A 23,433-nucleotide genomic window follows, 5' to 3' on the forward strand; every position below is an offset into this window, starting at 1 on the left:
ACAGCACTGCATTTCTCCGTTAGAGCAACGGTCTCTAAGTCATCGAGATTCACTTTCTGAGAGAGAATACCTTTCATAAGCCTCGCATAGCTAGGCATCTGTTCAAGAGCTTCAGCGAAAGGTATGTTGATATGAAGTTTCTTGAACACCTCCAGAAACTTAGCAAATTGCTTATCCAGCTTTTTCTTCTGCAGCCTCTTAAGAAAAAGAGGTGGAGGATAGATCTGTTTCTCCCCTGTATTACTCTCAGGAGGAGTGTGTTCCACAGTAGTCTTCCTTGGTTCCACCTCTACTTCCTTCTGCACATCTTCTTCAGCCAAAACTTCAGATTCTGGAACTTGAGACTTTTCAGGCTCTTCGTCTTGCTGAACTTGGGGGCTTGCGACCTTTCCAGACCTTAAGGTGATAGCGTTCACCTGTTCTTCAACTTCCCTCTTGCCTGGATTTGTTTCTGTATCACTAGGAAGTATTCCTGGCGGCCGATTCAATAAGGCATTAGCAATTTGCCCTATTTGGTTCTCCAGAGTCTTGATGGAAATAGCCTGGTTTTTGTACATAAGCCGCAACTCCTCCAATTCAGATTTTTCATTCGAAGATAGACCTGCATCATGATTTTGTTGTTGAATTAGGAGTTGTTGTTTTGGTGCAATTTGTTGCTGAAAACCAGGAGGGTTGAATAGCTTATTTCCAAACTGCTGGAATGGCTGTTGCATCGCATTCTGATTGTTGCTCCAGCTGAAGTTAGGATGATTCCAGTTGTCAGGATGATAAGTGTCTGGAACTGGTTGCTGCGATCTCTGAAAGTTGCTCACAAACTGAGCTGAGTCGCTAGATATAGCGCATTGTTCTGTCGCATGCGGACCTGCACACAGCTCACAAACACTAATTATCTGTTTAACACCATAGTTAGCCAGAGAATCAATCTTCATAGACAACGCCTTTAGTTGAGCAGTGATAGCCGTAGCTGTATCCACTTCAAGAACTCCTGCTACCTTGCCCTGTGGATATCTCTGGGTTGGATACTGATATTCATTAGCAGCCATCAGTTCAATTAGATCATAAGCTTCCTTATAGCTCTTTGCCCATAATGTTCCGCCTGATGCTGCATCGAGCATGGGTCTGGACTGTGCTCCCAACCCTTTGTAAAAATAAGTGATGATCATCCAATCAGGAATTCCATGATGAGGACACTTCCTAAGCATCTCCTTGTAGCGCTCCCAAGCTTCACTTAGCGATTCTCCCGTTTGCTGCGCAAATTGAGTAATAGCATTCCTGAGTGCAGCTGTCTTCGCCATAGGGAAGAATTTAGTAAGAAACTTCTGAGCAAGATCTTCCCAAGTAGTAATCGAACCAGCTGGTAGAGAGTGTAACCAGCTCTTAGCCTTGTCCTTCAGAGAGAATGGGAACAGTCTCAGCTTCACAGCATCTTCAGAAACACCGTTGAACTTGAAGGTGTCGCATATTTCAATGAAATCCCTAATGTGTGTATTGGGATCTTCCGTTGGAGAACCCCCAAACTGGACTGAAGTCTGTACCCATTGAATTATGCCAGGCTTGATCTCAAAGGTATTAGCTGTGATAGTTGGCCGGACAATGCTAGATTGAATGTCATTGATCTTGGGTTGAGAAAAATCCATCAAGGCTTTCGTTCGTGCTGCTGGATCTCCCATTGTAATGACCTGAAACACAAACAAATAAACTGTGAAAGTAAAAGAATCCGAGTCAGTGAACTTTAACGACCACTGATGACAAGCACATAAACTAAAAATTAACACCGAGTCCCCGGCAGCGGCGCCAAAAACTTGTTAGGGCGAAAACACACGCTAATATTCACGCAAGTATACGCGTTCGCAAGTAGTATAAGATATAAATCAGATTCGTTCCCACAGAGACTGGTTTAGGTTAAGTTCAATTTATGCACCTATGCAACAATGTATGGTTATCGCTCAATGCTAAGACAAATAACAAATTGGGTTTTTATTAAACTAAGAGATTATACTAAATAACATTAACTAAGAGAATTGAAGTTGAATTACTATATATGACAAACATGAGATTCTAACTTCATTATATACTTCATTCAATAGCCTTATTGTTTTTAACCTTAGCATGCGATGGTGATGACACTAATCAGATAACACGAAACTGATAAATCCCAACTTTCGTTGCACGAGTACCATTCTACCAGACATCCACAAAAGAGATAGAAGCTGAATAGGCACCAATTATATTAAGACCCTATATATCTATAGAATTTGACAACATAATGGTTTAAACACAAGTTATCTATCTTGATTACATAGGGCAAGTAAAACGGTTAGAGTTACCTACGAATCATGCATACACGTACATGAACCTACGCTAGCATGGCAAGTTCTAAACCCTTATATTCACTTTCGCTTCAATAGAGATTAACACGCTATCTTATATGTTAGCTACACACATAAAATGAATAAGCACAACCAATACTAGGATATCATACAATCACCACACACCAAGATATCAAAATAATTAATTATTGAAATCCATAAGTAAATTCGCTAGAATCCCATGACAACGATTAGCCTATAATCGAACTCATCGTCACCATGGGTTCCAATGAAATCATGGTATAAACAAGGTCTTAATAAACTAAATAATAATCAAAGTACGAATAAACGAGATCTAGGTTCAACAAGAACGAAAACGAGCATCCAAAGTTACAACTAATTCAAAGAATCACAAGTTGAAAACAAGATCTTCTTTTTCAGAGTTGTTCTGTGCTTCTAGGTCTTCTCCTTGGTATCCCAATCTTCCCGGATGATGAAAACCCTTTTTTTTAAGTATATATACGCCCCTAGTGGACCTGGACCCTTAAAATCGTCAAATTCTACTCAAAAAGGCTTTTTCAGCGACTAAGTTAGTTAAAGTATAGATTTACAAGTGACTTTGGTTTAATTCCAACTTACTTGTTGTTTATAGGTTACCAGACTCGTCCCGAGCCATTCGTAACCCCAGTCGCTCAGGCAAGTTTTCTACCCGTTATACTGTTGTTGTGATGTAAATATATGTATATGCATTATCTTGTGATATTGCATGATTGTTATTAGCAAATTTTGCGATATATTGGAGCATGCTAATATGGTATATATGCATGTCTGTTTCGTAATCTGGTTATCTATCTGTTGATTTCAATGCTTATAGTTGCATAATACCTATGCTAGAAATAAGCAAGTAGGTGCCTATACCCTTAGTATAGGGGATAAAAGGTGAACATATTTCTAAACCGGGAGTCGATGTTCCCGAGTATATATATATATATATATATTTATTTATATATATATATATATGGATATAGTTTTTAAAACTATTAATCGAATAAGGTTTATTCAATAACTTTAACTTTATTTTATTATTGAATATTATTTCGAATATTATTCGAAGGCGTATGACTCCTTTACATTATTTATTGAATATTATTTGAATATTCATTTGAGGATGTATGACTCCTTTATTTTATTTAATGAATATTATTTATAATATTCATTCGAGGTATTATGACTCAGCTTATTTTATTTATTGAATATTATTTGAATATTCATTTGAGGATCTATGACTCCGATTATTTGCTGAGATATATTCTTTATTTTATTAAAGAATAAGGTGTCGATAATCAAACTTATTTTTGATTATTCAAATAAAGATATTACTTTCGTATAAGTATATCTTTGATTATTTGATATTCATTTCAAGTATAAGTTTTAATACTTCTACTTCAATTATTTTATAAAGATTATTTTTTTATGGGAATATTATTTAAATAATAATATTCAGACATTTTCTAAATATTCTGGGGACTGATTTACTTCATTAAATCAGTTTTACTCCAAACACTCTTTAAAGTGTTTTCGAGTCTTTAAAATGATTTTCAAAAGTTAGAGCGGATCCCAAAACTATTTTTATATTTAAGATCTTCCTTTTAAAAAGGGGATTTAAATACTCGCTCAAAACCTGGGGGATCCGGCTCGGTGGTGTGTTTTATATTCGCAACAAGGTTGCTGTCTTGGTAAAAGAGTTTTTGATTACTTACCCAATATTCGGGAAGTAAAATTCTTGGAACAAGTTAATCCATTAACAGGCATCGCCTGGGAAATATCGGTGAGTTTTCCTTTCCAACTAGGTACGACTTCTTGGTGGAGCCGTATCAACAAGTTTCTACTTGGGGAAAGGGGGAAACGAGCTTTACGTTTCAGAGTCATGGATTTCATCTGAACTAGGAGTGGCGTAAGTGGTCGAGTAGCGCCGGCCCAGCCTTATTATATTGGCCCAAATGGCCTGGAAGTTCCGCTAAGGCGGTCCATTCCTTAGGAGTTCAGTGTTCGGTTGACAAGTAAATCCGACAGGTTCTCCTCTACATGTAGAAAATGGTGGGGTTGTACTACTACGACTGATCATCGTAAGTGGTCTTCCTGGCGCGGCAAACTCCCGTAATGAGTTCATCATCCAATTGGATAATTTCTGCAACACTACCCAGAGCACTTCGATAGAAAGGCTACGGTTGGGCGATTGTTGAGTGTTGGTAGGGTCAAGTTTTCAAAATGATGTTTACATCAAATGAAGTACCTCATAACTTCATTTTATTTTGATGATATTTTAAAGGTTGAATCTATTCAAGTATTATCTTGTAGTCTCATCTATGTGATGAACTTTTGAACTAATTATAACTTGAACGGTGGTAGTTCAAGTAGTATTTGGAAAAGATATAAGTATATTGGAGTATCTGGTAACTTCATCTTTTAAACTTATATCTAGTAAATGATTATCTTATGCATGATAAAGATTTTCAGAATAATGTTGAGACAAGGTTAGATATATGAGATCACCTTGCAACGATATTTTTATACAGTTATACACTGGAACTGTGTGTGTATTATGCATGGAAGAGGACTTCCAATATTTTGAAAAGTATATATGAATATATATATATACACTGAATATTTTGCGACTTCATCGCATTAAGATATCAACTTGGTTCATTTCTTTTGACCAAGACTTTCATGAGTACTATGAGAAGACTCATATATTGTTAATCATTATACATATTATTTTGGTGGGCTTGCTGCTCACCCTTGCTTTATTTCTTCATCACACAACAACAGTTAGGAAAGATGGCTAGACTCCAGCAGACCCAGCGCAAGCGCGTGGGAAGCGTCATGCGTCTTCCCGTTGATGTTGTAGCTGCTATAGCTGCAGAGGTAGATCTATTGTAGATCAGACCATCTACTTTCGAGAATCAATTATGTATAATTATAACTTGTGGCAGATAATGGCAATTAACTGTAAATTTATCAAGTAATCATTTTGGGTTGTAATAACTTTTAAATTGTGGATTCAAAGACTTGTACTTATTTAAATTTCATCTCTGAGACTATAACGGGTTGTGGTGTGTGTTAGTGTGGGGTCACAGCATAAGGTTATTTATTAATTAAGTGAAGTGATATTGTGGAAAGAAAGACCGTGACGACCCGGATCCCCGACCCCGGATCTGGGGGCGTTACAGAATTGGTATCAGAGCTAAGCGTTATAAACCTCAGAGATGATGGGACGTTAAGATAATAAGATTCACTAAGATAATAAGAACTCTTGCCAAGTTCATAGTCGGGCTACCTAACGTAGTACTGACGGTTAAAACCCTTATGGGAACCCTTATAAATATCGTGATAGGAGCGTAGTTCGTTATCGTATATGGTAGCGGGACTCCGAACCCTGAAGTTGAGGAACATCAACGCGATGATGTTTTATTAGTTATTGGAGATCAGATTGTGGATCCGATAGAGTGTCCTAATGCAGGACCGGATGATGTTGATATTAAGGATGTTGTCCTAGTAGGGATAGTTGTTGAGAAGGACCCCATGGAGGATCCTGACAGGATTGGATAAAGGACCACTGATGAATTGATGATCATGGTTTGGTCGACTACCAGAGGTAGGATTGGCCGGTCACTACCGGAGGTTCGTTCAAGTTGTAAAGATAGTAGCCCCTTTAACGCGGCTTACTCGTAAGACTGAGAAGTTCGAATGGACAGAGAAATACGAGAACAACTTTCAAGAACTGAAGCAGAGGTTGGTGATGGCCCCTATGCTGGCATTGCCGGATGGAAAAAGGAGATTTTGTGATTTGTAAGTGACGCTTCGCATAAGGAATTAGGGTGCTTCTTAGCACAACAAGATAATCGCGTCTGCGTCAAGACAATTAAGGTAATATGAAATTTGATATCACCGCCCATGAGCTTAGGCTCGTGGCAATAGTTTTACCCTAAAGATTGGAGGCACTACTTGTATGGAGAGAAGTGCGAGAATTACCTAAGCCATAAGTGCTCTAGTACATTCTTACGTAGAAAGAGCTCAACATACGCCAGAGGAGGCGGTTAGAGCTAATCAAGAATTATGATTGGCAGATTCTTTATCATTCGAGGAAAGCCAATGTGGTGGCTGATGCCCTTAGTAAAAAGGAGAGACTCAAGATGATAATGTCTTTGGGAGAGTTTATAAGAGATTTTGGAAATAGTAGTGAAGGTAACCGGAGCCGGTACCGAAAAGCTGTTTGAGATTGCAATACAGCCCGAATTATTGGAAAAGATCATATTGTGCCAGAAAAAGTTATGAATAAAGGCAGAGAGCCAACAATTAGATAAAAGATTAATATCGAGAAAGATGATAAGGGAATAATGAGGTATTCCTATAGAATTTGGGTTCCGAAAGTTCAAGAGCGTAAGGATGAGAACTTAGATGAGAGCCATGGTTTGAGGAATAAGATTTAGAGCAAACCCTGAACGTGATAATCAGGGAGGTCGCCATCAAGATAGAAGGAACCCATGACATAATGGAGTGGAAAATGAGGATTTTAAATTAAAAGATGACCCCAATTATGGGGAGTAGGATGAAACATTTCATACTAAGGAAACAGAAAGTCGAGTAAGGAAAGGGGACCCGAGACGGTACTCCTATACGGCAATTCATGGACCTGTATAAAAAGAACTTAGACTATTATCCCCAACCACCACCCTGAGGAGACAGTGCGGTGAGAAATTCTTTCATGAACTTTAAGTCGCTAAGCTCTCAGAGTTCCAAGGAACAAGCTGACCCAGTCGAGGCAAGAGCCTGGCTAAAGGAAATAGATGAATCATTTGAGATTCTAAATGATTGACGAACCACAAAAGACTGTTTTGTCACTTACCCTCCTAAGAGAGAGACCACCCGTTGGTGAAAGGCCAAGGAAGGCACGGAGCAAGAGATTATAATAAACTGATTTAAGTTCAGTCAATTGTTTTCAGGAAAGTACTTCCCAAGGTTATGGAGATAGTGTAAAAGCTTAAGAGCCAGAACAAAGGCAGACGAGTATGATAAATTATGAATCTAAGTTGTAAAAGTTATCAAGATTCGTTCTGAAGACACGAATCCAGAATGACGGGATGTTTGAAATCAATGCTTATGTTGTGTTGGTTAATGAAATAACGATAAGAGAAAGGAATATAAAGGCAAGAGAGTTGAGGAATGATAAGGGAGTTGGGTATGAGGAAACCCTAAAGACTCGTAGAAATAGAAATAGAAAAGTATGTAATCGTCCGGATGAGAGTGATTCACCATGAGTTAAATTGATGGTTGAAGGTATAAGAGATACATATATTTTATCCCCTGTAAGTTGGGAAGATTCAAGGAAACCTTGAGATAATTCGAAGGATAAATAATGAGACGCAGATAGACTGAGGAGACAAGGAAGTAAGAAATTAGGAAAATTGGATGAAGGAAGTAACCTTCAAGAATGTGAAGTGTAAGACCGGTGGCTCGATACCCAGAAAGGGAGACGCCAGGTATGAGAGATATCCCAACATTGAGATGACTGTTGAGATAAACAGCAAAAGTAAATAAGGAATTATTAAAAAGAAGTTCACGTTGAACATGACCAATATCTTCCAGAACATCCATGTTATCATTACCAAATCAGGAAAGAAAAGCAGATGACCATTGTTATCTTTTGGAGGCCATATGGATTGACCTCAATTTGAATAAGGATGCTATTATGAAGTTAGGTATAGACTATCGAGGTGGGAATGATGAATAAGATAATCTATCAAGGATATATGACTTGATTTATCCATGGAAGGATGCAGGTACCTTTTAAAGGTGGAATTAAGGATAGAACATTGGTAACTTAAAATGAATCCTAGGGGAATGCATACAGGTTGGCATTTCACCCTTAATAGGGATAGTATGAGTTTTGACAGTATGAATTGGAAAATATTAGGGTAATGATGACCTTTAAGGATCAGTGGAGAAATTTTTCAGAAGTATATAGACAATGGTTCTAGTAATAGTGAATGGTATTTTGATATGCCCTGTATCTAGGGAATACAGGAGGAACGATTCAAGGATAAACTTAGAGGTTTTGCAATGAGAAAGGTAATATTCAAAATTCTCAAGAATGGAAATGTTGATAAAGGAAATATGACGTAATTATAATGATGCCAAGTGAGGCACGTGTTAAACCACGAGAAGGTATGGATCGAACCAATAATGGTCGAAATTGTTCAGGGCAATTAGGACTTAAGATAAAAGATGTTCTAATTATGATTGAGAGTCAGCCATGACAGTGATTAACCTCTAAAGACTGAGGCAATAACTTATGGAAAAATGGTGATTTTTTTTTACTCATCAGATTTTAAGGAAAACATTTTCACATAAGCTGTGATTGAAATAAGGTGGAAAAATTTATTTGGAGGTGGTTAAAATGACATTGACTGTAAGGAAATTTTACTATCAGGAAAGGCCAAAGAGGTGGCCGACACTTTAAAGGTAAGAGGATAATTATAGGCGCTTGTGCCAAAGGAATACAATGATGATGGTTAAAGCTATGCAGATTGTATTATGGTTTGGAAGATTGACATTCCTTCTGATGACTGTGCAATACCCAACCGTAATAGTAGTTGGCAAAGGTTTAATTCGTGTAATCGCCATGAACGGGCTATCTATCTTAGGAGGTACTATCTTGAGAATAAGCCAGGACCATGTTTCCAAAAAGGACTAGACGAACCTTTGAGTTAAGTCTTCTATCTAAGGCATATGATTAAAAATGGTATTAACCTGCTATCGTTGCTTTGATTGAAACTCTTCTGCAATTTTATCTGCTTCATGTCATGAAAGTACGTCAGAGTTTGGAGTGTTCTTCATGAATTGTGATTGGTGGTTATGTTAACTCCTTAGGAGAATTAGATACGACCTGTATGGACTCCGTATGGTTAGCTATTAAGACTTCATGGAAAATGAATGACGACAGTAGGTCAGTGGTGGACCATAGTAAGGCAGCAATGATTCTGCGAGTATTGAGCTGATTACAACCGTGAGAGTTGTATTGGAATGGGTGTTGAGATTGAGTACCACTAATCGGGTCGTGGTAGTGTATAAGTTATCATTAATAAACTAATTAAGTAGAATATCTACATAGTGAATTATTATTCTTTCTTATCAATAGAAAGTCGTATTATTATACGAGGAAGGTTGCGGTGCAAGCTAGAATTCGAGTAACGATGATGTCTAGAATGAGATCCCAGATTCGATTTTCGATTTTCGATGTCGAGGGAGTTTCAAAGGTAATTGTGTATAAGCTCGAGGAAGAGCATGGGTCCATAGAATGATGGACGGGATAACGAAAATATTTAGGCACGTGAAATACGATGCTATAATACTTGATGTTGATATAAATACATATATGTTTTGTTCTCCTATGACAAACCTCTATAGTTCAGAGGTAGATTCCAAGCCAGATATTTTGTGGCAGTATATTTTTTTCATATATACAATTCTCTTCAGTTCGTTCTTTTCTCTTCTTTTCATTTCATGTAAGCTGAGAAGAACAACCCTTCCAGAAAGGGGAGGTATTGCCGAATGACTATCTATCTGTGTGATAGAAGCCTAGTAGGATACCAGCTACTGTTTAATTGCTTGTCAAGTACTAAAGGCTGGCCACCTTCTGTACTAACTATGCGATATAACAAGTGTTCATGATCTTAGTGATCTCTCAACAAATTCCTTTACTTCTATTTGATTGATCAAATTTTGGAAAATAGAAGCAACTGATAAAGGAGTAATAAAGTGGTGGTAGTATGCGGAATGGGAACACATTCGTGATACTAAGGTTGACGTGGTTATTAAAAGGTTATAGAACGCTAACGAGCAAAAGTATAACCAGTATAATATTAGGAACGGAAGGTAGTAGCGATTACGAACTGGAAAAGAATGGGTATTGAGAAGCAGAAGCTCTAATGTTAAAAGCAATAATGAGAGTCTGTGCAATAGACTTGAAAGAATTTGGAATGATCACTTAATTCGGATTGAGTTATCTTACGACAATAGATCATATGTCATTATCGAGATGTCGCCTTATGAGATCATTGAGGGAAGACAATGTCGATCTCCCTTATGTTAGGATGAAGTTGTAGAGCGCAAGATGCTCGGACCCGCAGTAGTCCAAAGGACCAAGGATATGATAGATCTAATCAGAGGACGGCTGGTAGTAGCCCAAGATGGTCATGATAAGTATGTTGATTTGACATGAAAGAATAAAGAGTATGAAATAGGGGACCTAGTAATGTTATAGGTATCCCTTGGAAAGGATTGATGAGGTTCGAAAAGAAAGGAAAGATAAGTCTACAATTTGTTGGACCCTTGGATATATTAAGACGTTTGGGAAGTTAGCATATGAGCTAGCCCTAACCCCGAACATGTAGCAGGTCGTAACGTGTTTCACGTATCAATGTTAAGGAAGTGTAATTCAGATGCCAGATAAATAGGGGCATATGAGCGCATAGATATGCAACCCGACGTAACCTATATGGAGCAACCAGGAAGGGTTATAGAGTGAAAAGGAACGAGTGCTTAGGAGAAGGGTTATCAAACTAGTAAGAGTTTGATGGTAGAACCACAATGTGGGAAAATTGACTTGAGAGTTAGAAAGTGCAATACTAAGAAAGTATCCCTATTTATTTCTATCCGATTCCGGGACGGAATCCTTTTAAGGAGGAGAGACTATAATAACCCCAATTTTTGGAAATTTTTGAAACCCTTATGAATAGTGTTTTTGCTGAATGAGAAAACTGTTCATGCCACACTATGTAGGGGTTCTGATATGGATATTCTGAGATTTTATTAGTACTTTATATGGGATATAAGTGTATGTAAAGATCGTCAGAATCCAAATCCGAACACTTTGATTTTTCCCGGAAATACACTAGATACGGAAAGATTTGAGAAAAAGGTAACAGGATAAAAAGGATTTAAATAAAAGGATTATAGGAGAGGATCATAAAAGGAATATAATATATTGAGAAAGGTTAAGGGAACCTAAGTAATAAGATCCCGGGTATGATCCCTCAAACGATAAACGAAAACGAAAGTTAAGCGAACCGTATAACAGATCAGCGGTCATTAGGCAAACGATTAGGAAGTTAATCAAAGGGATTAGTGGGAATGATGTCATCCAACCAATAGAAAGAGGACAAGGAAGGGAGGATGACATCATGAGGATGACATAGGCATGACAAGAAAGGAAGGAGATGTGGTGACTTTTTAACCACACAAAACCAAGGGCAACTAGGTAATTCACTAAAGCAAACAACAAAAATCAACCAACCAAAAGCAAATCAAGCCAAAACACAAAAATCTCTCTTCTTCTTCTTCATGCTCTCGGGTTTTTTCTTAAGAAATGGGAAGTCCAAGCTCCTCCACTTACTATTTAGCAAGGTAATTATCTAAGCTTCCCCATGGATAGTTACATACTTCCTATAAGTTTAAGCTTCTAATTCCAAGCCAATCTTTTTCTATAAATCATGAAAGAAGATGGTGAATAGTGTTTTCAAGAACTAAAATTTGTGTTCTTGAAGTTTTGTTTAGATTAAGCTTGGATAAGGGCTTTAAAGGTGATTCCAAGCCATTCTCTTGATTCTCCACTCTCCAAGGAAGGTATAAACTACAAACCCTAGCTTTAGTTTTGAGTAATTAGGATTGAATGTGTTTGATATAGCATATGTGAAGCATGATGCTTGATTGGTTGAGGTTTGGTTGAGTTTGTAGAGATTAGTTGGTTTTATTGCATTGTTGGAGTTGTAAATCTTGGTAATTAGTTAAAGAACCTAAGTAAAGCCTTTAGTTCATGTGAGGAATAAGTATAAATGGTTAATGTGGATTTGTTGGGGCTGTTATGATGTGGTTTGGAGGGATATTGGTTGTATGATTGACTTGGGGTTGATTTGTGGTTGGTATTGAATGGTTTAAAGTTTGGGAAATCGCGTAAACATAGCCGTCGTAACGTCCGATTTCGTGTAGACTGTTTTTGTGCATAACATTAGGACCCGAGAACCCCCTGCTAGATTATGACCACTTCCATTTTTAGATAGCTCATGTTACGAGCTTCGTTTTGATATGTAGTTCGTTCGATTCCGATGCACGGTTTAGGAGAAACGACCGTTTCAAGTAACGGCGTTTCGCGAACGAAACTTTTCCCCTCGCCTTACTTTGAAACATAGATTAAAGACCAAAAAGGGTTAATTAATGTATGAAACATTTATGGTAAGTGTGTTAGGCAGTTGGTAAGACACTCGCGAAGGAATCGCTTTAAAACTCGTAAAGGTTAAATTATTAAAAATGGTGGAGCCGAGGGTACCCGAGTGGCTTAAGCGAATCAGTGAGCGCAAAACAAGCGTTAGAGTCTAAGTTAGTTAAAGTATAGATTTACAAGTGACTTTGGTTTAATTCCAACTTACTTGTTGTTTATAGGTTACCAGACTCGTCCCGAGCCATTCGTAACCCCAGTCGCTCAGGCAAGTTTTCTACCCGTTATACTGTTGTTGTGATGTAAATATATGTATATGCATTATCTTGTGATATTGCATGATTGTTATTAGCAAATTTTGCGATATATTGGAGCATGCTAATATGGTATATATGCATGTCTGTTTCGTAATCTGGTTATCTATCTGTTGATTTCAATGCTTATAGTTGCATAATACCTATGCTAGAAATAAGCAAGTAGTTGCGTATACCCTTAGTATAGGGGATAAAAGGTGAACATATTTCTAAACCGGGAGTCGATGTTCCCGAGTATATATATATATATATTTATTTATATATATATATATATATGGATATAGTTTTTAAAACTATTAATCGAATAAGGTTTATTCGATAACTTTAACTTTATTTTATTATTGAATATTATTTCGAATATTATTCGAAGGCGTATGACTCCTTTACATTATTTATTGAATATTATTTGAATATTCATTTGAGGATGTATGACTCCTTTATTTTATTTAATGAATATTATTTATAATATTCATTCGAGGTATTATGACTCAGCTTATTTTATTTATTGAATATTATTTGAATATTCATTTGAGGATCTATGACTCCGATTATTTGCTGAGATATATTCTTTATTTTATTAAAGAATAAGGTGTCGATAATCAAACTTATTTTTGATTATTCAAATAAAGATATTACTTTCGTATAAGTATATCTTTGATTATTTGCTATTCATTTCAAGTATAAGTTTTAATACTTCTACTTCAATTATTTTATAAAGATTATTTTTTTATGGGAATATTATTTAAATAATAATATTCAGACATTTTCTAAATATTCTGGGGACTGATTTACTTCATTAAATCAGTTTTACTCCAAACACTCTTTAAAGTGTTTTCGAGTCTTTAAAATGATTTTCAAAAGTTAGAGCGGATCCCAAAACTATTTTTATATTTAAGATCTTCCTTTTAAAAAGGGGATTTAAATACTCGCTCAAAACCTGGGGGATCCGGCTCGGTGGTGTGTTTTATATTCGTAACAAGGTTGCTGTCTTGGTAAAAGAGTTTTTGATTACTTACCCAATATTCGGGAAGTAAAATTCTTGGAACAAGTTAATCCATTAACAGGCATCGCCTGGGAAATATCGGTGAGTTTTCCTTTCCAACTAGGTACGACTTCTTGGTGGAGCCGTATCAACAAGTTTCTACTTGGGGAAAGGGGGGAAACGAGCTTTACGTTTCAGAGTCATGGATTTCATCTGAACTAGGAGTGGCGTAAGTGGTCGAGTAGCGCCGGCCCAGCCTTATTATATTGGCCCAAATGGCCTGGAAGTTCCGCTAAGGTGGTCCATTCCTTAGGAGTTCAGTGTTCGGTTGACAAGTAAATCCGACAGGTTCTCCTCTACATGTAGAAAATGGTGGGGTTGTACTACTACGACTGATCATCGTAAGTGGTCTTCCTGGCGCGGCAAACTCCCGTAATGAGTTCATCATCCAATTGGATAATTTCTGCAACACTACCCAGAGCACTTCGATAGAAAGGCTACGGTTGGGCGATTGTTGAGTGTTGGCAGGGTCAAGTTTTCAAAATGATGTTTACATCAAATGAAGTACCTCATAACTTCATTTTATTTTGATGATATTTTAAAGGTTGAATCTATTCAAGTATTATCTTGTAGTCTCATCTATGTGATGAACTTTTGAACTAATTATAACTTGAACGGTGGTAGTTCAAGTAGTATTTGGAAAAGATATAAGTATATTGGAGTATCTGGTAACTTCATCTTTTAAACTTATATCTAGTAAATGATTATCTTATGCATGATAAAGATTTTCAGAATAATGTTGAGACAAGGTTAGATATATGAGATCACCTTGCAACGATATTTTTATACAGTTATACACTGGAACTGTGTGTGTATTATGCATGGAAGAGGACTTCCAATATTTTGAAAAGTATATATGAATATATATATATACACTGAATATTTTGCGACTTCATCGCATTAAGATATCAACTTGGTTCATTTCTTTTGACCAAGACTTTCATGAGTACTATGAGAAGACTCATATATTGTTAATCATTATACATATTATTTTGGTGGGCTTGCTGCTCACCCTTGCTTTATTTCTTCATCACACAACAACAGTTAGGAAAGATGGCCAGACTCCAGCAGACCCAGCGCAAGCGCGTGGGAAGCGTCCTGCGTCTTCCCGTTGATGTTGTAGCTGCTATAGCTGCAGAGGTAGATCTATTGTAGATCAGACCATCTACTTTCGAGAATCAATTATGTATAATTATAACTTGTGGCAGATAATGGCAATTAACTGTAAATTTATCAAGTAATCATTTTGGGTTGTAATAACTTTTAAATTGTGGATTCAAAGACTTGTACTTATTTAAATTTCATCTCTGAGACTATAACGGGTTGTGGTGTGTGTTAGTGTGGGGTCACAGCATAAGGTTATTTATTAATTAAGTGAAGTGATATTGTGGAAAGAAAGACCGTGACGACCCGGATCCCCGACCCCGGATCTGGGGGCGTTACAGAATATTTTCAAGAGCTAAAGATTTAAGATAAAGCAACGAGAAGAAAGGAAGAAGGGAGATGAAATAAAGTGGGAATGAATAACTACACCAGTATGGATTTCAGTAGACAGTCCGGGGGACGTTATCATCTGTAACAAAGTTTTATCAAAGGACATCTTGTTTCTGATAATCATACAATAATGATTTATCAAGTATTTTTTTTTGGATAAAGTGTGAGATACAGTTTTAATTCAGTTTCCGATTGATGTTGATACTTAGGTTGTTGTTAAATATAGAAAGTGGTGTTAATGCAGATGATTTATGCTTACTTCATAATGGGATGATGTGAGCATCAAAGTTCATATTAATATTTAATTTGATATGACAACAAAATGAGTATTAATGTCAAAAGTTCGGTTTTGAATAAGCTATGAGAATAAAGAGCGGAGATAAAAAAAAGGAAGTGGAATCAAAAGGGTGATAAAGAAATTTCATAAGATGCCAAGAAGAGTAAACGTAGTAACAGATGCATTAATCAGAAAAGAAAGACCAAACATGTTGACAGTGTCAGATGAATTATACAAGGACTTTCAAAAGTTAAAGCCAGAGCTTGCAAACCTAACAATGCAAAGATGTATAGTATGACTTTTCAGCCAGAATTGCTAGAGAAGGTAAAGAAACGTCAAGGGGAAATAATAGATCAAGATATTATCATTAGAGAATATATTTGTATATATACTCAAAGAGATGATCAAGGCATTCCCAGATTTTATTTCAGAATTTAGGATTCCACTAGTGACAAAATTGAAGGATGGAACTTTACAAGAAGCTTACAACTCAAGACATTTGGTCCATCCATAAAGTTCCAATATGTATAGAGATTTAGAAAAGAAAAAAAAATTATTGGTGGCCAGATATGAAGAGAGAAATGGTAGGATATATTAGCATATGTTATACGTATCAAGGAGTTAAGGCAGGATATCAAAGACTAGATGGATATATTTCCCCAAGAAACGTCATGGTGATGTAACCTGAAAACCAAAAGTAAGGGAAGCGTTAAATGCATTATTAGTGATAGATTATTTAGACCTGATCATTCCCATTTAGGAATAAACGGTTTATCCCATAAGTGGGTTAATTGTTGCTTAAAGAAATGATGGTACGTCATCAGATCCAGAAACTGACTATAGATAGTCAATATTGTGTGATTTGAAATTTGACAGAAGTATTCAGAATACGATAAATTATGTCGAACAAGAATGGTATGTACTACTCCTAGATGAACGAATATTAAGTAAAGCGGAACTAAAAAGATAGGAATCTGGTTGAACAATGATAACTCAAGAGATTCCAGCTATTCCGAAGGTATGATACGAGACATGGATGTCAAAGAAAATTTTCTGATAGTATGGCATAAGGAAAGAATAAACGTTATATGTGATTAGACGTCAAGGAAAGCATCGCGGTCAGTTTCGTATGAGAACTCCTTAGAATCAAAATAAATAATGATATGGGTTAAAAATATGCCGGTGATACCTCCAGGTTAGTGTACTTTCTTCAAATTGGTAAGAGATGTTCGCTCGACGGATATACTCAACTGTGATTTAAGGAAAATAAGATATAGTGATAAGTTTGTGCATTAGTCATTTCCAGTCGAGATTTTTGCGTTAATTTTTAACTCTGGAGTAATTTCGAGAACGTTAGAAATCGAATACGCTATGGTCTCAATATAGCATTCACAGATGGACGAGAAGATTAAGAGAACGATTAAAGAGCCTCGAATGCGATTGGAAGCGATTATAAACTAAGTTAATTGAATAGAGAAACATATGGGAATGGGGCTCAATAACCAGTAGCTATTATAAAGGTTCCTGAGCACGAATTACTAGAATTGTAAAGAAAATATAATTAGTAAGAATTACGCTGATCCTTTTGAGGCAGTAAAATAGTCAGGATAAGTGCAAGTAAGTTGGCTTCACCGCTACACGTTTAGTAGATTCATACGGTATTTATACGTGTATACTCAGGAAAAGTAATTTAGCTCCATTATATATAAAATGGAGAATTGAGTTGAGTTATATAAGCAACAGATAGAATATGAGGTCAGCGAGAGGTTGTTAGGTAATGATTGATGCTGCGAGTAAAAGTTTATGAAAGTTGTAAGGTTGAGAGATCAACCCGAGAAAATGAGAGTGATATACTTGAAGGCATCACTGTCTGATCCTTAGAGTGATTCTGAGGACAGAATCCTTTTAAGGGGGGAAGGATGTAACATCCGAGATATCGCGTGTAATTATTTTTATCAATAAATAATTTTTATATGATTATTATGTGATTTTTGGTAAATTATCTTATGATTGGTGTGGATATGTGGATGCTTATATGTGATAAAGTATAAGTATGTTAATTTTATTATGACCAGAATAAAATATAGATAATTACGGTATTTTTCTGGTAATTTTTGGACTGTTATATGATTTTATATTGATTAATGAATTTATTAATTATTTTCTGAATAATTTCAAAATTATTTTATAAAGCCGGGAATCGTCCGACTTCAACCGCTTTTACGTTTTTACAACCCGAAACTCTTCCGAAAACTCCTTCCTAACCTAATCTGCTAATTCCGGACATTTTCCGCGTTTTCACTTTTTCGAGCCGCATTACGGTTTGACCCGTGCGCGGCCCGGCGCAAGATTTTCGATACGATAATCATTTCGGTGATTCAACAAACCCCGTATTCTCGAAAGACGGGATATTATTACGTTATTTTCATATATAGTTTTTATAAGAATCCCGGTTTGGATAATTATCCAATACGGGTATCGAATCCAATCGTTTTTACAGTTACTTAGCGGTTAAGTAACTAATTTAACGATTCAAAACGATCCAAAACAAACCAATATTCCAAATATATATATATATCCCTTTTATCATTTCATTTTATTCGTATAATCTTAATCATTCAATAAAACCCCGTAAAATACAGAGAAAATGTCGAATTAATATCGCGTTCTTGAGAATCAAACATACGAATGAAGGCGTTATCGAACTCCGATTCGGGCGTGCAGCATATCAAATCGAAGCTCTCGAAATCTTCTTTCTGAATCAACCATTTGTTTTTGCCCAGAAATCAAGGTATTTTTCTGATTTAATTATTTAAATTCGAATTAATTATGGATTAAATTATGAATTTTTGTTCTTGATGTTTTTGTTATGATTTGATGTCATAATCGTATAGATCTTTTCTTCCTGGTCAATTTGGTATATTATATGTTAAAAACTGAGTTCAATAACATGCTTAAAATGATGTTTGATTCTCTGATTAGAAATTAGGGTTTATATTGGTTGAATGTTCTTAATTGATTTTTAGGGGTTTTTATGTCGTTGATCCTGGGTTGAATCGAATGCAACCATTGTTTAGATCATTTTAAAAACAATCGATTGACATAAACGAGAAGAACTGAGGACCTATAATTCGTGTTCGTCGAAAAACGCCGTTCAACGGCGTCAGAAATTTCAATTGATTTTTCCAGGCGATTTAGTGATTTGTTGGTCGAATAAATTGCATAAATGGATTGCTGGACACGAGGGGAACATCTCCTGTTAATGTAACACCCCCAAATCTGGGGTCGGGGATCCGGGTTGTCACGAGTTCCATTTCCCTTAATAATACTTAATCTTAATAATCAACCAATTACTGCGTACTGTGACCCCACAATATACACACACACACCACAAGTTATAGTCTCAGAGATGAATACCAAAAATAACATAAGTCATTTTATTCCAAAATTATAAGCCATTACACCTTAAAAGGGTTTCCGAATAGATTTACATTTCTTTGCCATTATTACAATTGATAAAGATACATAAGTATGGTACATCAAAAGTTGAAAGCCTAGCCTATTGGTAGTTCCTACCTCAGCTACAACGACATCAACGCCTATAGGAAACTGTGGAACGTTTCCTATCCGCTCGCAAATTGGGAGCTTGGTCCTGTTCATCTTTTCTATCTGTTGTTGTGTGATGAAAGAAGAAAGCAAGGGTGAGCAGCAAGCCCACCAAAATAATATGTATAATGATTAACAATATATGAGCCTTCTCATAGTACTCATGAAAGTCTTGGTCAAAAGAAATGGACCAAGTTTGATATCTTAATGCGATGAAGTCGCAAAATATTCAGTATATATACATATATACTTTTCAAAATCTTGGAAGTCCTCTTCCATGCATAATATATACAGAGTTCCAGTTTATAACTGTATAAAACTATCGTTGCAAGGTGATCTCATATATCTAACCTTGTCTCAACATTTTTCTGAAAATCTTTGACATGCATAAGATAATCATTTGCTAGATATAAGTTTAAAAGATGAAGTTACAAGATACTCCAATATACTTATATCTTTTCCAAATACTACTTGAACTACCACGTTCAAGTTATAATTAGTTTCAAAAGTTCATCACATAGATGAGACTACAAGACAAGATTTGAATAGATTCAATCTTTGAACATCATTATAAATAATGAAGTTACGAGATACTTCATTAAGTCCCGATATATATATACATCTATATATATATACATTTCATACACTCCTTGAAAACCTCTGTTATGAAAATTATAAACAGAGTTGCAATATCCAATGAATTTGGAAAGGAGAAAACCTTGGCATAAACCTGATATCTTGCTGATCAGGCAAAGATACCAATAAGTAACCTTTTCTACTAGTAGATGGACGAATTCCCCACTGGTCATCACCCTGGCCGCAATAGGACCTTATGCTGGACTGCCACTCAGCCACTTACGCATTTGATGGACTCCTACTGAGCCACTTACACTTTCATAGACGCCCACTGAGCCCATGTTGCTTATGCCGACTCAAATAGATGGACTTACTTCCCGAACGTTGGGTAAGTAATCAATTCATTTACCAAAACCGCAACCTTGTTGCGAATATAAAATACACCACAGAGCCTGATCCCTCTGGTTTTGAGCGAGTATTTAAATCCCCTTTAAAAGGAAGATCTTAAATATATAAAAAAAATGAGTTTTGGGATTCGCTCTAACTTTTAAAAATCATTTTAAAGACTCGAAAATACTTTAAAGAGTGTTTGGAGTAATGCTGATTTAATAAAGTAAATCAGTCCCAATATATTAGGAAATATCTGAATATTATTAATTAAATAATATTCCAATAAAGAATAATCTTTATACAAACAATTGAAGTAGAAGTTGTAAAACTTATACTTGAAATGAGTATTAAATAACGAAAGATATACTTATATAAAAGTACTATCTTTATTTGAATAATCAAAACTAAGTTTGATTATCGACACCTTATTCTTTAATAAAATAAAGAATATATTTCAGTAAATAATCGGAGTCATAGGTCCTCAAATGGATATTCAAATAATATTCATTAAATAATATAAACGGAGTCATAAATCCCCGAATGAATATCCAAATAATATTCAATTAATAAAATATACTGAGTCATAAGCCCTCGAATGAATATTCGAATAATATTCAATAAATAAAATAAAAAGAGTCATAAGCCCCCGAATGAATATTCGAATAATATTCAATAAATAAAATAAAAGGAGTCATAAGCCCCCGAATGAATATTCGAAATAATATTCATTAAATAAAATAAAAGGAGTCATAAGCCCCCGAATGAATATTCGAAATAATATTCATTAAATAATATAAAGTTATCGAATAAACCTTATTCGATTAATAGTTTTGAAAACTACCTCAATATATATATATATATATATAATATACTCGGGAACATCTACTCCCGGTTTTAGAAAAGGGTTCACCTTTGGGTCCCCTACACTCAGGGTATATGCAACTACTGCTTATCTCTAGCATAGGTATTATGCAACTAATAAGCATTTGAACCAACAGATATATAAATCAAGAATACGAAACAGGCATGCATATATACCATATCACATGCTCCAATATATCGCAAGAATTTTCTAATAACAAATATGCATTTACCACAAGATCATGCATATACACATATACATCACAACAACAATATAACGGGTAGAAAACTTGCCTGAGCGACTGAGGGTTATAAATGGCTTGGGACGAGTCTGGTAACCTATAAACAACATATAAGTTGGAATTAAACCAAAGTCACTTATAAATCTATACTTTAACTAATTTAGACTCTAACGCTCGATTTGCGCTTAACGATTCACTTAAGTCGCTTGAGTACCCTCGGCTCCACCATTTTTAATAAATTAACCATTACGAGTTTTAAGGCGATTCTTTCGCGAGTGTCTTACCAACTGCCTATTACTTAAGTCCTTTAACTAATCAACAAGATTTCAACATCCAATTCACTACAACTCCCTCCCAAACTCTAAACATACAAGCATCAAGCTTCTCTTTTACCATAACAATCAAAACCATCCTGATATACAAAGTAAAGTTAGGGTTTGGAGATGTTATACCTTCCTTGAAGTGATTTGAGTAGCTAGGAAGCCTTAAGAAGCCTTGAGATATCTTAGGGATGCTTGGATCTTAAAGGAAAAACAAAGAAAATCAAGTTAAAAAAATCTTGAAATCATTATTCATTATCTTCTTCATTTATTTCTTGGAAGAGATTGAGAATGAATTGGAGGCTTAAACTTATAGGATAGCCATATCTATGCATAAGGAGTATTAGATAATTACCTTACTAATTAAGGAAGCTTGGAACTTGAATTTTGAAATTTCTTCTTCTTGAAATGAAGAAAAGCCGAGAGCAAAAGTTGAAGAAGAAAGGAAATGATTTTTGTGTTTGTGATTTGTTTAGCTTAGCTTGGTTGCTTTTGATTTGATTTTGGTTAATTACCTTATTAACCTTGAAAATTGTGTGGTTAAAAACCAACCACACCTCCTCATCCCCTATGTCATGCTTATGTCACCTTTGCTATATCATCACCCCTTACTTGCCCTCTTCTTATTGGTTTGATGACCTCATCATCCCTAACCTCCTTGATTAACTCCTAATTGTTTGCCTAATGACCACTGATCTGTTATACGGTTCGCTTAACTTTCGTTCTCGTTTCTCGTTTGAGGGATCATACCCGGGATCTTATTACTTGGGTTTCCTTAACCTTTCTCAATACATTATAATCCTTTTATGATCCTCTCTTATAATCCTTTAATTTAAATCCTTTTTATCCTGTTACCTTATACTCAATTCTTTCCGTATATAGTGGATTTCCGGGAAAAATCAAAGTGTTCAGAATTGGATTCTGACGATCTTTACATACACTTATATACCATATAGAGTACTAATAAAATCTCATAATATCAATAACAGAACCCCTACATAGTGTGGCATGAAAAGTTTTCTCATTCAGCATAATCAGCAAAAACACTATTCATAAGGGTTACAAAAAAGTTCAAACTTTTGGGGTTATTACAGTCTCCCCTCCTTAAAAGGATTCCGTCCCGGAATCAGATAGATAATGAATAGGGATACTCTCTTAGCATTGCACTTTCTAACTCTCGCTTAATTTTCCCTCATTGTGGTTCTACCATCAAACTCTGACTAGTTTGATAACCCTTACTGGTTGCTCCATATAGGTCACGTCTGGTTGCATATCTATGTGCTTGTATTCTCCTATGTGTCCGAAATTCGGATTATGCTTCCTTAATACTGATACGTGGAACACGTTATGAACTTGCTACATGTTCGGGGGTAAGGCTAGCTCATATGATAACTTCCCAATATGTCTTAATATATCCAAGGGTCCAACAATTCGTGGACTTAGCTTTCCTTTCTTTCCAAACCTCATCGATCCTTTCCAAGGCTTTCCAAGGGGACACCTTTCACAGCACTAGGTCCCCTACTTCATACTCCTTGTCCTTTCGTTGTCAAATCAGCATACTTCTTATGTCCATCTTGGGCCACTACTAGCCATCCTCTGACTAGATCTATTATATCCTTGGTCCTTTGGACTACTGCTGGTCCGAGCATCTTGCGCTCTACAACTTCATCCTAACATAAGGGGATCGACATTGTCTTCCCTCAAGGATCTCATAAGGCGATATCTCGAT

General features: G+C 35.9%; 1 non-coding gene across 1 annotated transcript; it reads left to right on the forward strand.

The window, feature by feature from the left end:
- Positions 1-1,173: 1,173 nt before the first annotated feature.
- Positions 1,174-1,280, forward strand: LOC141723241 (small nucleolar RNA R71). Its single transcript, XR_012576226.1, has one exon. It is a non-coding gene; the product is annotated as a small nucleolar RNA R71 (small nucleolar RNA).
- Positions 1,281-23,433: the final 22,153 nt, after the last annotated feature.

Source organism: Apium graveolens, chromosome 4 (assembly GCF_009905375.1).
Source record: "Apium graveolens cultivar Ventura chromosome 4, ASM990537v1, whole genome shotgun sequence".
Classification (NCBI taxonomy): Eukaryota; Viridiplantae; Streptophyta; class Magnoliopsida; order Apiales; family Apiaceae; genus Apium; species Apium graveolens.